The sequence below is a fragment of the Kogia breviceps genome, chromosome 5 (assembly GCF_026419965.1).
Source record: "Kogia breviceps isolate mKogBre1 chromosome 5, mKogBre1 haplotype 1, whole genome shotgun sequence".
Classification (NCBI taxonomy): domain Eukaryota; kingdom Metazoa; phylum Chordata; class Mammalia; order Artiodactyla; family Physeteridae; genus Kogia; species Kogia breviceps.
Window position 1 is genome coordinate 94,394,479 of NC_081314.1, and position 14,196 is coordinate 94,408,674.

General features: G+C 40.6%; 1 non-coding gene across 1 annotated transcript; it reads right to left on the reverse strand.

Annotated features, from left to right (window-relative positions):
* Nucleotides 1–500: 500 nt before the first annotated feature.
* LOC131757923 (U6 spliceosomal RNA) lies at nt 501–607 on the reverse strand. Its single transcript, XR_009336068.1, has one exon. It is a non-coding gene; the product is annotated as a U6 spliceosomal RNA (small nuclear RNA).
* Nucleotides 608–14,196: the final 13,589 nt, after the last annotated feature.

Genomic DNA, 14,196 nt, shown 5'->3' on the forward strand with positions numbered 1-14,196 from the left:
GGCAGTTCTATTTTTAATTTTTTGAGGAAGCTCCATACTGTTTTCCATAGTGACTCCACCCATTTATAATCCCACAAACAAGGGTTGCTTTTTCTCCACATCCTTGCCAATACTTGTTTCTTGTCTTTTTGATAATTGCCATTCTGACAGGTATGATGTAGTAGCTCACCGTGGTTTTGATTTGCATTTCCCTGATGATTAGTGATGTTGAGCATCTTTTCAGGTGTCTGTTGGCTATCTGTAGAAAAATTTCTATTCAGGGCCTCTGCCCATTTTTTAATTGGGTTGTTTTTTTGTTTTTTTTATATTGAGTTGTATGAGTTCTTTATGTATTTCAAATATCAACCCCTTATTGGATACATGTGATATTGCAAATACCTTCTCTCATTCTGTAGGCTGCCTTTTTGTTTTGTTGATAGTTTCCTTTGCTGTGCAAAGCTATTTATTTTGATGTAGTCCCATTTGTTTATTTTTGCTTTTGTGTCCTATGCCTGAGGAGAAAAAATATGGAACGTATCACAAATTTCTGTGTCGTCCTTGCTCAGAAGCCATGCTAATCTTCTCTGTATTGCTCCAATTTTAGCATATGTGTTGCCCAAGTGAGCACTCACTACTACTTTTTTAGCATGGTTCTGAAGGTACTTGTCAGTACAATTAGAGAGGAGAGAATGAGGCATATATATTTGAAAAAACATGTAATATTATCATTATTTGCAAATGTTATACTTGCTTACATGAATATACAAAAGAATCAACTGAACAATTGTAACAAACAATAGAAGAATTTATAAATGGGTGAGTACAATAATAAACAGCAAGCAACTTTCATATATACAGACAATAACCAACTGGAAGTTATAATGGAAGAAAATATCACATTTACAATAGAAAAAAAATTTATAGAAATAAATTTAACAAGAAATATACAAAATCTGTACAAATAAGGAAAGCATACATTTTCTTAAATAGGAAGATTCAATGTTATAAAGATATCAGCTCTTCCTAATGTAAGTAATAAATTCTATATCAGTAAATAAAATAAGAGTGTTATTTATTTGTTCATTTGTTTTTTGAACTGGAAGGGTTGAGTCACATGGAAAATAGGGAAAAATATTCAAGAAAAGTCTGGGCAAAGAAGAGTAACAAGTTACAGTCTCTCCCATATTTTAAAATATAGAGTTATAGTAATTGCATTAATGTAATAATAATACATGAATAAACATGCAGATAAATGGAATAGAAAAAAGTCTGTAGGTAGACACAAATATGTGTTGGATATTAGTGTATGGCAAGAATGGCATAGCAAATCAGTAGGTAAGTGATGAATTATTTAATAAATGGTATTGGGACAACTGGATAGTAATCTGGAAAATAAAATTATTTTTGGACTCTTACCTCATTTTTTCCCCTAAATTCCAAATGTTTCAAAGATTTAAATTTAAAAATAAAAGTAAAAACTATCCTATAGAAATATTATGTATGTATTCACACAGGTGTGTGTGTGTGTGTGTGTGTGTGTGTGTGTGTGTATGTAAAACATTTCAAGGTTAAGAAGGCATTTCTAGGGTTAATCCAAAACTAAGAAATCTTAAATTAAAAGAGATTAATTTGACCATATAAAATTAAAATAAAATTATCTTGTCATTAAAATCCATAAACAAAGGAAAAAACATAAATGACAAGCCAGGGGAAAATATTTTGTCTGCAGCTCATGACATAGACCAAAGGATATGTTTCTCAGCATATATAAATAAATATGTGAGAAGAAGACCAATAGTACTATAAGAAATGGACAAAGGATCAAAACAGTTGGTATCAAAGGAAATATAAATGGGTCTTAACATATGAAAAGGTATTCACTTAATATATAATAGGGAAAAAATTAAGTTACAACTACAAGGAAGTGCCATTTTCCCTTGTTAGTTTGGCAAAGATAAAAGAATTTTGATAGCATGCTATATTGAAAGGGGTGTGAGAAAATAGGTATTCAATACACTGCTATTAGTTATATAATTTGGTATAAACTCTATAAAAGGCTATTTAACAATATCTTATCAAAATTACAAATGCATATATTCTTTGATCCTGCAATACTACTCTGGGAATTTATCCACAGCTATGCTTGTCATGTCTTAAGTGACAAATATACAAGGATATTCCTTATAGAGCTGTTTGAAATAACAAAAAAATTGGAAGCAGCATAAATATCTATATTAGGACACTGGTTAAGTAAATTATGTACCTGAATGGCATGGGATTCTATGCAACCTTTTAAAGAATGAAGCTGTTCTATATGTACTGATTTTGGACAGTTTCCAATATATAATGTTAAAAGAGTAAAGGGAAGAATATGGTGTATAGTACAAGTTTTTGTTGTTTTTGTCGTTGTTGTTTGTTTTACACTTGTATGCTTTTATATGCATTGAACATCTGTAAAATGATCAAGTTACCTCCAGGGAATGAAAGTAGGAAACTAGGGGACAGGAGAAGTGAAATAGGCTAAATTTTTAATCTACAAATTTTCTTTTGACTTTTTTACTGCGTGAGGTATTACATACATGTAATACTCAGTGACAGCACTAAGCACACTATTCAATTCACTTGATCTTTTCTCGGTACCAAGACTTTCTAGATGGAGAATGAAATGTTCATTTACATATGGAACAAGCTTCTTATCTTGTCGAAGACTGGTAGGTTTGCTGACTGGCTGCTGCTTTAGGCTGTTTTTGAAACAGGGAGTGCATGCCTGTACTTAACAGGGACTCTGGTGACGTGCCCTGTGATTTTAATGCCAGAGATGAAAACCTAGAGAGAGAGTAATAGGAGGGTGAGACTAGGAATTACAGTGGCTGGAGTGAACAGACTTTGGGATAAGGAGGTGAAACTTGCCAGCAATTTTCACCCCTTTTATTAAGGTATTTATCTTGGATGGATATCTGCTTTGTGCTCTGTGAAAGTAGAAAATCAGGCCATGGAGTTAACCAGAGCCTGGAGTTCTTTCTAAGGAAGCAAAATGGCTAAGAAAACACAGCAGTAATTCAATGTTTATAAAGAATGGGCTGAAATAACTATAGTATATCAAAAGCAAATAACTGCTGAGGAATTTGGCATATTTTAATTTGGTTCAGACTATATTTTACATGTTCTGGCTGTACTGTAATGTACGAGTTTGTATGTAGAGCTTAAATGTATAATTAATACAGCTTTGAAGCTAGTTCTATCCACATGATTAAAATTTATCATGGAATTAGCTTTCAAATAGAGACTTTTTAACATGTTATAGTCAATGCTATAAATTATATCTTCTCTGATGAGCTCTGAATAAAGGACTCTAATTTATCTCAGTGGTATTTTATTAGAGACATTTTAATTGCTATGGCAGGTAAAAAGCACCATCCAGTATCTTGGCTAAACATTTCAGTTGCTGAAATCATTTTCCCTCCTAGTAAAAATAATTGGTTTAAAGAATATTCTGTTTTATTGAAGATGAACTAAAAGTCTTTTATTTTATACACATGAACCAGCCTCACATTGAAACTTTGTGGGAATTTTGCTCCCTAAAGGAAAAAAGGAATCTTTTTACATCAGTGAAGGAAATTATATACTATCCCAAGGAAGAAATTCCAAATTTCCCTTCCAGAGATCTAAAAGTAAAGATCTGGGAATTGATTGCTGGTGAATAGGTTATGGGTGTGGCATTTAAAAATTGCTTTCCAATTATTTGTATTTTTTCCTTATATCTAGTTTTAAAAAAAATCAAAATAATAGAAATATATACTTTAAAAATTTCCAATAATACTTTCTTTTCTTGATAACTACTATTCACAGTCTGGCATACATTCTTCCAGAAGATTTCCTCACAAAGTATGTTTTTTCCTCCTTAAAATTCTGGATCTTTTGCCAACAAATGTCTGAATTCTTCCTGCTCTGCCTGCTGCATTTTATCAAATTTGCCCACCCCATGCAGTTTCAATCACTTTGTTGGAATGACGCATTATCTAACTATAGCCAAAATTCCCAGTTTCTGGGCCTAAGGACAGATTTTATGCCAATGCATCTGTGCCGAAGAGCAGGTTTTAGACTGTGTGCCCGTGCCGAAGTAGGGACTGGGTGCCAGCTTGTTCAAAGCTCAGCCGACTGCAGATACCCACATGGAGTGAGGCTGCTTCTGATGGCTCCGCTTCTTCAACCCCAGACACCAGTGTCTGGTGGAGCACAGTGCTGAAGGGCAGTGTTTTTATCACACTTCCTCACACTTTGCTCTGTGGATGAAGTAAGGTCTCTCACTTCAGTTTCGCCCCTGTCAAAATGATTACCAAGTTTATTCCATCTTGGATCGTATGTTTCCTAGCTACTAATGGATGATTTTTATGGTTTAATATTTGACCACTAATTCAGTAGACACTAGTGAGAAGCTTTAAAAAATGTCTTAGAAGACAATTTTTGTTCAATATGATAGGTCATTTGGAAAAATATCCACCATTTAAAGAGGGGCTGAAATTAACAGTCTAAATACCATGCTGCATTTAGTGTTGATTGAAGTCTAACAAATCAAATAGATCTACTAAAGCCTAATACAAAATTCCACGGATGCTAGAATATTAATTCTGAGAAATGCTGGGTCAGAATGCATCAGAAGTTGTTAAATGTCTTATTGAATTTTGTCAACTTGCCTACTCTCCTTAATATGCCATCTTCAAGTTTTATTTTGGTATATTGAGATGCATGTAAAATTGCTGAGAGATGTCAAGTAGATAGTTGGATATACAACCGTGGGGGCTCAGAGTGTGAAACAGATACATAAATTTGGGAGTTGTCAGTATAGATGGTTTCAAAAGCTACATAATTAGATGAGATCACCTGAAGAAAATGTGGGGAGAAAACTGATCCAGGTGAATTTCTAACACTTAGATGAAGAGCAGGCAAAAGAGACTGAAATAGAGTGGCCACACTGGAAGATGATGTCAGGGAAACTAAGAGGAGAGCAATTCAAGAATGAGACAATAGGACTTCCCTGGTGGCACAGTGGTTAAGAATCCGCCTGCCAATGCAGGGGACACGGGTTCGAGCCCTGGTCCAGGAACATCCGCATGCTGCAGAGCAACTGAGCCTGTGCACCACAGCTACTGAGCCTGCGCTCTAGAGCCTGCGAGCCACAACTGTTGAGCCCATGTGACACAACTACTGAAGCCCGCACGCCTAGAGACCGTGCTCCACAGCAAGAGAAGCCACCATGGTGAGAAGCCCGCGCACTGCAACGAAGAGTGGCCCCCACTTGCTGCAACTAGAGAAAGCCCATGCACAGCAACGAAGACCCAACACAGCCAAAAAATAAAATAAATAAATTTATTTTTTTTTAAAAAGAATGAGGGCTTCCCTGGTGGCGCAGTGGTTGAGAGCCCGCCTGCCGATGCAGGGGACACGGGTTCGTGCCCCGGTCCGGGAAGATCCCACATGCCGCGGAGCGGCTGGGCCCGTGAGCCATGGCTGCTGAGCCTGCGCGTCTGGAGCCTGTGCTCCGCAACGGGAGAGGCCACAGCAGTGAGAGGCCCGCATACCACACACACACACACACAAAAAAAAAAAAAAATTAAAAAGAATGAGACAGTATACAGTGGGGTCAGTGCTTCTGCGTGGTCAAGTAATATGATGTCAGAGGAGTGGATGTTTTTGATAATCTTAGCATGAAGAACTTTCAGGTTATTTTTGAGAATGAAGTAGATTGAGAAGGTAATAGAAGGTGAAGAAATAGAAATGATGTGTGTAGAGAGTTTTTGTAATATTTTACTGTAAGGGAGAAAAGAGAATTGGTACAGTATCTGGAGGGAATTGTAAGGTCAGGAGATGTTTTATTTCATTTTGCTTTTGTTACCAACCTTCCCGAGTCAGTCCCCAACAAGGGTCTTTCTGTGCAGTGTCGTTTGAGTCAATAGAACGAGACCAGGTTCGGTTCAGAAGCAAAGGAAAGCTTTATTCTTGGATCAGAGAATGGAGAGGTGCGAACTAGTGCTTTTCCCGGCAGGCCGTGGGCGAGGCTGCTTTCTAGGGATCTCCTCATCAGGGAGGGAAAGGACGGAGTTCTCCCTGGGCTGGCACAGCTGTGCTGCTCATGCTGCAGATCACAGTGCCCGGCACAGCATCTACACGTGCAACCCGCTGCTGAGGAACTGTGGTCCAAAGTGCTGGGTGCAAGGTCTCTGCAAGCGGTCCCCTGTGAGCAAGTGAAACTAGACGAAGCGCAAAGGAAAAAACAAAACTTAGACTTTATTTTACTACCCAGATTCTGTTTTTATTTCCCGGGAGTTGTTAATGAGCATTGCTGGTTAAAGATCCCTCCTCTGTCTTTTGACCTGCTCCTCACTCTTGAGGGGTGCTGAGGGGCAAAGGTCCATGTTCTGTAACTTCTTCCTGCTGATTTTGGGTGTCAGTCACCATAACCCTGGTTAGAGGAGCAGAACTTCTCCCCAGCTGCCTGTAGATACGTTTGTCACCAGGCCTTAACACTAACTGTTCATACCCCTGAGCACCCACCATTTGTCTAACCTTTTGGAGACAAAGGACACCAGACAATTTAAGATATGTGGCTCAAATATTAACAAGAGAATAATGGTCACATGACAAATTTTTTCCTAAAAATGCAGGTATCTAGGTCTTTTGCTTATAGGCAAAAGTGTGCCCTGATGCTGAGGCTCACTGCCTTGGCCTGAATATCCCTGGTCACACTTTTGTTGTTTTTCAGAAGAGAAGCTTCAGGGCAGAGAGTGGTTCACACGAGTAGTCAAGGGGTTCCATCACCCCAGGTTGTCTCTCAGAGGTTGGGGCTCAGGAGCCCTCTTCACTTGAGTGTGATATACCCACAGAATGATCCCTGCAACTTCAGGGCAGAATGGGTGGTTAGGATCACCAAGTGAGGTCATTCCACTTAGGAGTGAGTTGGTTTTGTTGGTTGCCAGTTTTCCAGGTTTTTAGGTTCACCCAGTCTCCTGGCTGGAAGGGGTGCAGGGCCAGGTCAGTGGGTGCAGGCAGCACCTGGTTACCATATTCCATAGGGGCTATCATGGTTTCTCCTACCTGGAGGGCATACTTGAGTTGTTCCATTTCAAGGGGGCTAAAGTACCCCTTCTCTTGGGTTTGGGAAGGGGTCTACCATACATGAGTTCAAAAGCACTTAACTTTAACTTACTCCTTGGAGCTAACTGCATGTGGAGCAGGGCAATCAGAAGCAACTTAATCTGATTTTCTTGAGTTTCCTGACATAGTTTGGCTAAGGCCCTTTTCAAGGTCTGATTGGACCTCTCTACTTTCCCCAGTGAAGAGTCTCCGGGCTGAGTGCAAGGTCCATTTTATGCCCAGGCCACTTGTTATCCCCTTCGTCACTTGAGACACAAATGCTGGACCATTATCACTTTGTAGGGATCCTGGGATCCCAAACCTGAGGATTGTTTCTTTTAGTAATGCCCTAGTCACTTCAGCTGAACGAGAAATGAGAAAAGGGGACTCGCCCTTGGGGTATTAGCTCAAAAACTGGAACTAGTGGGGAATGCTTCTATCTGACCAGGAAATGTGTTTACTTGTACCAAGAGATATACCTGAAATTGCCAGGTACTCTGGGTATGACGGTGAAATCAATCTGCCAATCTTCTCCAGGATATGTCCCTCCGGTCTGAATGGGCCTTATCTGGGGGCCTCTGGGAGATCTGGTATTGGAGTTGTTCATTGTATAGATGGGACATATCTCAACAATTCAGCTGATTATACTTTTCATGTCAGGAGTTACCATGACCTTAACTAACCAATTATGTAGGGCTTCCCTCCCACAGTGAGTTCCTTGATGAGCCTTTCTGATGGCTTGACAAGCTGCAGTTGGGGAAAAGAAGTATTGCCCACGTTCATCAACTAGCCACTCATGGCCTCCTCGTTCTCTACTGAAGCCCTGTTTTTGGGCTTTGTCTAACTCTTCCTTACTGTGGATTGGGTAATAATTGGATGGATTTGGCCTTCAAGGTATGAGGGGTAATTGCCAAGTTACTGGTTCTAGGGCCGCCCTTTTGGCAGTTGCATCTGCCTTGTTGTTTTCCTTTATTACTTCTGCATTCCCGTTTTGGTGACACCTACAGTGAATCAATGACACCTTTTTTTGCAAGCTGTGCTGCTTCTAAGAGCTTCAGTATGCTTAAGCCATATTTCAACTGTTTATTCTCTGCAGTAAGCATACCCGTTTCCTTCCAAATAGACCATGTGCATGTAGGATGGCATACGCATACTGGGAATCTGTATAAACATTTAAGATCTTCCCTGTCCCGAGCTCTTAGGCTCAGGTGAGGACTATCAGTTCCACCTTTGGGGCAGAAGTCCCTGGGGATAGGTTTTGTGCTTCTTTGACTTGGGTCTGGGAGCTCACTAACTTTCAGTCTCCTTTAGCAGGGATGTGGTAGCTCTTACTGCCCATAGGCAAGGAGGCCATGCCTTAGCAGTTTGATCTAATTGTTTAGAGAAATAAGCAACCACTGGAGTAAGGGGTCCTAGTTTTTGAGCTGATGTGCCAAAGGTAGTTCCCCTTCTCTCATGAATGTAAAGGTCGAAGGGTTTAGCTAAATCTGAGAGGGCTAGGGTCGGGGCCTGAAGTTATTGCTTTTTCAGCTCTTGACAGGCCTCTTCATATTCTGAATTCCATTCAAAAGGATCATTATCCTTTCCTTTCAACTTTATGTTTAGAAGTCTAGTTATTAGGCCGTAATTAGGGATCCAGATGGGCAAAACCTGGCCACCCCCGAATGCTGTTTTCTAGTTTTAGGAGGGGTGGGGCAGCAAATGGCTTCTTCTCGCTCCTGGGGTAGGCTTCTCTGGCCTTCTATAAAAATGAAGACTAGGGACTTCCCTGGTGGTCCAGTGGGTAAGTCTCCACACTCCCAATGCAGGGGGTCCGGGTTCGATCCCTGGTTGGGGAACTAGATCCCACATGCATGCTGCAACTGAGTCCACATGCTGCAACTAAGAAGTCTGCATGCCACAACAAAGATCCTGCATGCTGCAACTAAGACCTGGCGCAGCCAAAATAAATAAATAAATTTTAAAAAAAAGAATGAAGCCTAGGTAAGTCACCTGAGTTTATAATATTTGCGCCCCCCCTTTTTTTTTGGACACCTTATATCCTTTATGGGTGATTACAGTATTTTTGTCAGAAACCCCTTAGTAGGGCTGGCAATCAGAATGTTGTCTACATACTGGAGGAGTGTTCCCTCCTTCAGATGTAGATCTTTCAGGTCTTTAGCTAAAGTTTCCCCAAAGATGGTGGGGGAATTTTTGAATCCTTGGGGCAGGACTGTCCAGCAGTATTGTTGTTTTTGTTGCGTGTTTGGGTCCTGCCATTCAAAAGCAAATATTTCTTGTGACTGTGGAGCTAATGGAATACAGAAGAAGGCATCTTTAAAATCTAATACACGGCTTCCCTGGTGGCGCAGTGGTTGAGAGTCCGCCTGCCGATGCAGGGGACATGGGTTCGTGCCCCAGTCCGGGAAGATCCCACATGCCGTGGAGTGGCTAGGCCCGTGAGCCATAGCCGCTGAGCCTGCGCGTCCGGAGCCTGTGCTACACAATGGGATAAGCCCGCATACAGCAAAAAAAAAAAAAAAAAAAAAAAAATCTGATACAGAATACCAGGTCCTGGTGGATGGTAGAGTGGCCAGCATGGTTTGAGATTAGGGACTACTGGATGTATATCCCAGGTGGCTTCACTGACTGCCCTGAGGTCCTGTACAATCTGGCATTCCCCACTGGGTTTCTTTACAGGGAGAAAGGGGTATTACAGACTGATTGGCATGGTCTAATAAAGCCCTGGTCAATTAAGGCTCTGCATAATGGCAATGCCCAACAAGGCCTCTCCAGGATACTGTTTTCTATTGGGCCATGTGTGTCCAGGTTTTAGATGGACTATCACAGGACTGGCTCCTACATCTTGTTCCACCTGTCCCTGATTTATTAGAGATTTACTCCAGGGAGATCAACTTGCTCTGTCTGGGGAAGTTTTTACCTCAGCCATTAACATTATCATCTTGTGCCATTTGTCTAAGATGATAACAATCTCCAGTTTGTCTCCCATTAGGTGGATAGTAGCCCCCAATTTATGTAAGATATTTCTTCCTAGCAGGGATAATATAGAGTATTCAGGGATATACAGGAAGGAATGGGTGAGCATGTGTTCATCCAATTTATATTCTAATGGCTCTATGAGTGTCTGTTGTTGGGCCTGCCCTGATATCCCTGTAATTTTACACCTCTTATGACTGAGTTTACCTGATCTGATGTTCAGAACTGAGTAAGTGGCTCTGGTGTCAGCTAAGAATTTGACAGTTTTCTCCCCTAAGTCCAGTGTCAACCAGGGCTCCTTGGGGATCAGTTGGAGTCCTGGCTTAGGAGTCCTCTGGCCCCATCGTTCTCCATCTATTTGGACCATCTGCCTTTGAGGGTAGTGGCCAGGATCTGCCATTTCCCTTTGGGGGCAGTGAGGGCATTCTCCTTTTCAGTGTCCCTCTGGTTTACATATGGTGCAATGATTGGGTCCTAGTTTCCTTGGCTTGCTATCCCTCAGTGGGAGTTGGGCACCACTCACCAGAGTTGAGTGTCTCCATGGGCAGTTAGTTCAGATTCCCATGCCAACCAATTGACATTGAAGGGCAACAGCTTGCCTCTGGGCCTTTTTATTCTCTGACTTTTCTTCCTCTGTATCTGGGTTATTAAACACCCTCAACCCTCAGTAGGCAACCTTGACCAGGTGATAGGTAGGGGCAGCTGGTCTGTTTCCATTTTCTGAAGTTTATGCCTAATGTTGGGGGCATTTGGGGAAATAAAATATGACCTTTGGATTGCATTCCCTTCCAATGACTCAGGGTCAGTGGTAGTAGATTTAGAGGCATTCCCTGAGGTGCTCTAGGAATCCTGGAGTGTTTTCTGTTGGCTCCTGATTGATTTCCTTTATCTAATTCCAACTGACAGGTTTCTGTCCTCTTCCTTGGATTCCCTTTAGGATCGTAATTTTATAATGAGTCAGTCTCTGTCTTCCACCCCCTTCTCCATTGTCTTGATGGTCCCAGTTGGGTTTGGTATCTGAGGTCACTTGATTCCGTGGTCTGCAAATGGCATGACCTGCATTGTTTCTGTTCTCTTTGGTTTTTCTTCCCTCATTAGGAGTACTTTGAGGAGGTTCTGGGTGTCAACCCAGGTAGGGTCATGGGTCTGAAAGATTCCCCTACTCAGATTCAGGAACCCCTCTGGATTTTCCCACAACCCCTTACTATGACTTTTACAGCTATACAGGTCAGAAGTGGTAAATGGGATGTGTACCTAGATGAGCCCTTCTTCTCCATTGGGACCTGCTTCAAAGGGAGTACTTTTTCTGGTGGGTTGTTAGACCCTGGATTATAATTAGTCATGTAAATACCCCAGCATTTGACCCAAATAAGATTTCTGGTTCAGGAAATTTGGCACAAAACTAATAATGGATTCCTCAAAAGACCAAAATAGAAAGCATCCAAACGGTGTGGACTCTGATAAAACTGGAGGTCCCCCTTGAATTATTTTTTGAATTTTATTTTTTTATACAACAGGTTCTTATTAGTTATCTACATTATACATATTAGTGTATATGTGTCAATCTCAGTCTCCCAATTCATCCCACCACTACCACCATCCCCGCCCCCTTTCCCCCCTGGGTGTACATACATTTGTTATCTATATCTGTGTCTCAGTTTTTGCCTTGCAGACTGGTTCGTCTGCACCATTTGTCTAGATTCCACATATATGCATTAATATACAATATTTGTTTTACTCCTTCTGACTAACTTCACTCTGTCTGACAGTCTCTAGGTCCATCCACGTCTCTACAAATGACCCAATGTTATTCCTTTTTATGGCTGAGTAATATTCCATTGTATATATGTACCACATCTTCTTTATCCATTCGTCTGTCAATGAGCATTTAGGTTGCTTCCATCACCTGGCTATTGTAAATAGTGCTACAATGAACACTGGGGTGCATGTGTCTTTTTGAATTATGGTTTTCTCTGGGTATATGCCCAGTAGTGGGATTGCGGGGTCATATGGTAGTTCTATTTTTAGTTTTTTAAGGAACCTCCATACTGTTCTTCATAGTGGCTGTATCAATTTACATTCCCACCACCAGTGCAAAAGGGTTCACTTTTCTCCACACCCTCTTCAGCATTTGTTGTTTGTGGATTTTCTGATGATGCCCATTCTAACTGGTGTGAGGTGATACCTCATTGTAGTTTTGATTTGCATTTCTCTAATAATTAGTGATGCTGAGCAGCTTTTCATGTGCCCTTTGGCCATCTGTACATCTTCTTTGAAGAATGTCTATTTAGGTCTTCTGCCCATTTTTTGACTGGGTTGTTTGTTTTTTTAATATTGAGCTGCATGAGCTGTTTATGTATTTTGGAGATTAATCCTTTGTCCACTGATTCATTTGCAAATATTTTCTCCCATTCTGAGGGTTGTCTTTTCGTCTTATTTATAGTTTCCTTTGCAGTGCAAGAGCCTTTAAGTTTCATTAGGTCTCATTTGTTTATTTTTGTTTTTATTTCCACTACTCTATGAGGTGGGTCAAAAAAGATCTTGCTGTGATTTATATCAAAGAGTGTTCTTCCTATGTTTTCCTTTAAGAGTTTTATTGTGTCTCGTCTTACATTTAGGTCTTTAATCAATTTTGAGTTTATTTTTCTGTATGGTGTTAGGGAATGTTCTATTTTCATTCTTTTACATGTGGCTGTCCTGTTTTCCCAGCACCACTTACTGAAGAGACTGTCTCTTCTGCGTTGCATATCTTTGCCTCCTTTGTCATAGATTAGTTGACCATAGGTGCATGGGTTTCTCTCTGGGTTTTCTATCGTGTTCCATTGATCTATATTTCTGTTTTTGTGCCAGTACCATATTGTCTTGATTACTGTAGCTTTGTAGTATAGTCTGAAGTCAGGGAGTCTGATTCCTCCAGCTTCTTTTTTCCCCTCAAGATTGCTTTGGCTATTCAGGGTCTTTTGTGTCTCCATAAAAATTTTAAGAATTTTTGTTCTAGTTCTGTGAAAAATGCCGTTGGTAGTTTGATAGGGATTGCATTGAATCTGTAGATTGCTTTGGGTAGTATAGTCATTTTCACAATATTGATTCTTCCAATCTAAGAACATGGTGTGTCTCTCCATCTGTTTGTGTCATCTTTGACTTCTTTCATCAGTGTCTTATAGTTTTCTGAGTACAGGTCTTTTACCTCTTTAGGTAGGTTTATTCCTAGGTATTTTATTTTTTTAGTTGCAGTGGTGAATGGGATTGTTTCCTTAATTTCTCTTTCTGATCTTTCATTGTTAGTGTATAGGAATGCAAGAGATTTCTGTGCATTAATTTTGTATCCTGCAACTTCATTGCAAATTCATTGATGCTCTCTAGTAGTTTTCTGGTGGCATCTTTAGGATTCTCTATGTATAGTATCATGTCATCTACAAACAGTGACAGTTTTACTTTGTCTTTTCCAATTTGTATTCCTTTTATTTCTTTTTCTTCTCTTTTTTTTTTTTTTTTTTTTGTGGTACACGGGCCTCTCACTGTTGTGGCCTCTCCCATTGCGGAGCGCAGGCTCCAGACGCACAGGCTCAGCGGCCATGGCTCACGGGCCCAGCCGCTCTGCGGCATGTGGGATCTTCCTGGACCGGGGCACGAACCCGTGTCCCCTGCATTGGCAGGCGGATTCTCAACCACTGCGCCACCAGGGAAGCCCTCTTTTTCTTCTCTTATTTCCATGGCTAGGACTTCCAAAACTATGTTGAATAATAGTGGTGAGAGTGGACATCCTTGTCTTGTTCCTGATCTTAGAGGAAATGCTTTGCATTTTTCACCATTGAGAATGATGTTTGCTGTGGGTTTGTCATGTATGGCCTTTATTATGTTGAACTAGGTTCCCTCTATGCCCACTTTTGGAGAGTTTTTATCATAAATGGGCGTTGAATTTTGTCAAAAGCTTCTTCTGCATCTACTGAGATGATCCTATGGTTTTTATTCTTCAATTTGTTAATATGGTGTATCACGTTGATTTATTTGCATATATTGAAGAATCCTTGCATCCCTGGGATAAATCCCATTTGATCATGGTGTGTGCTCCTTTTAGTGTGTTTTTGGATTCTCTTTGCTAGGATTTTG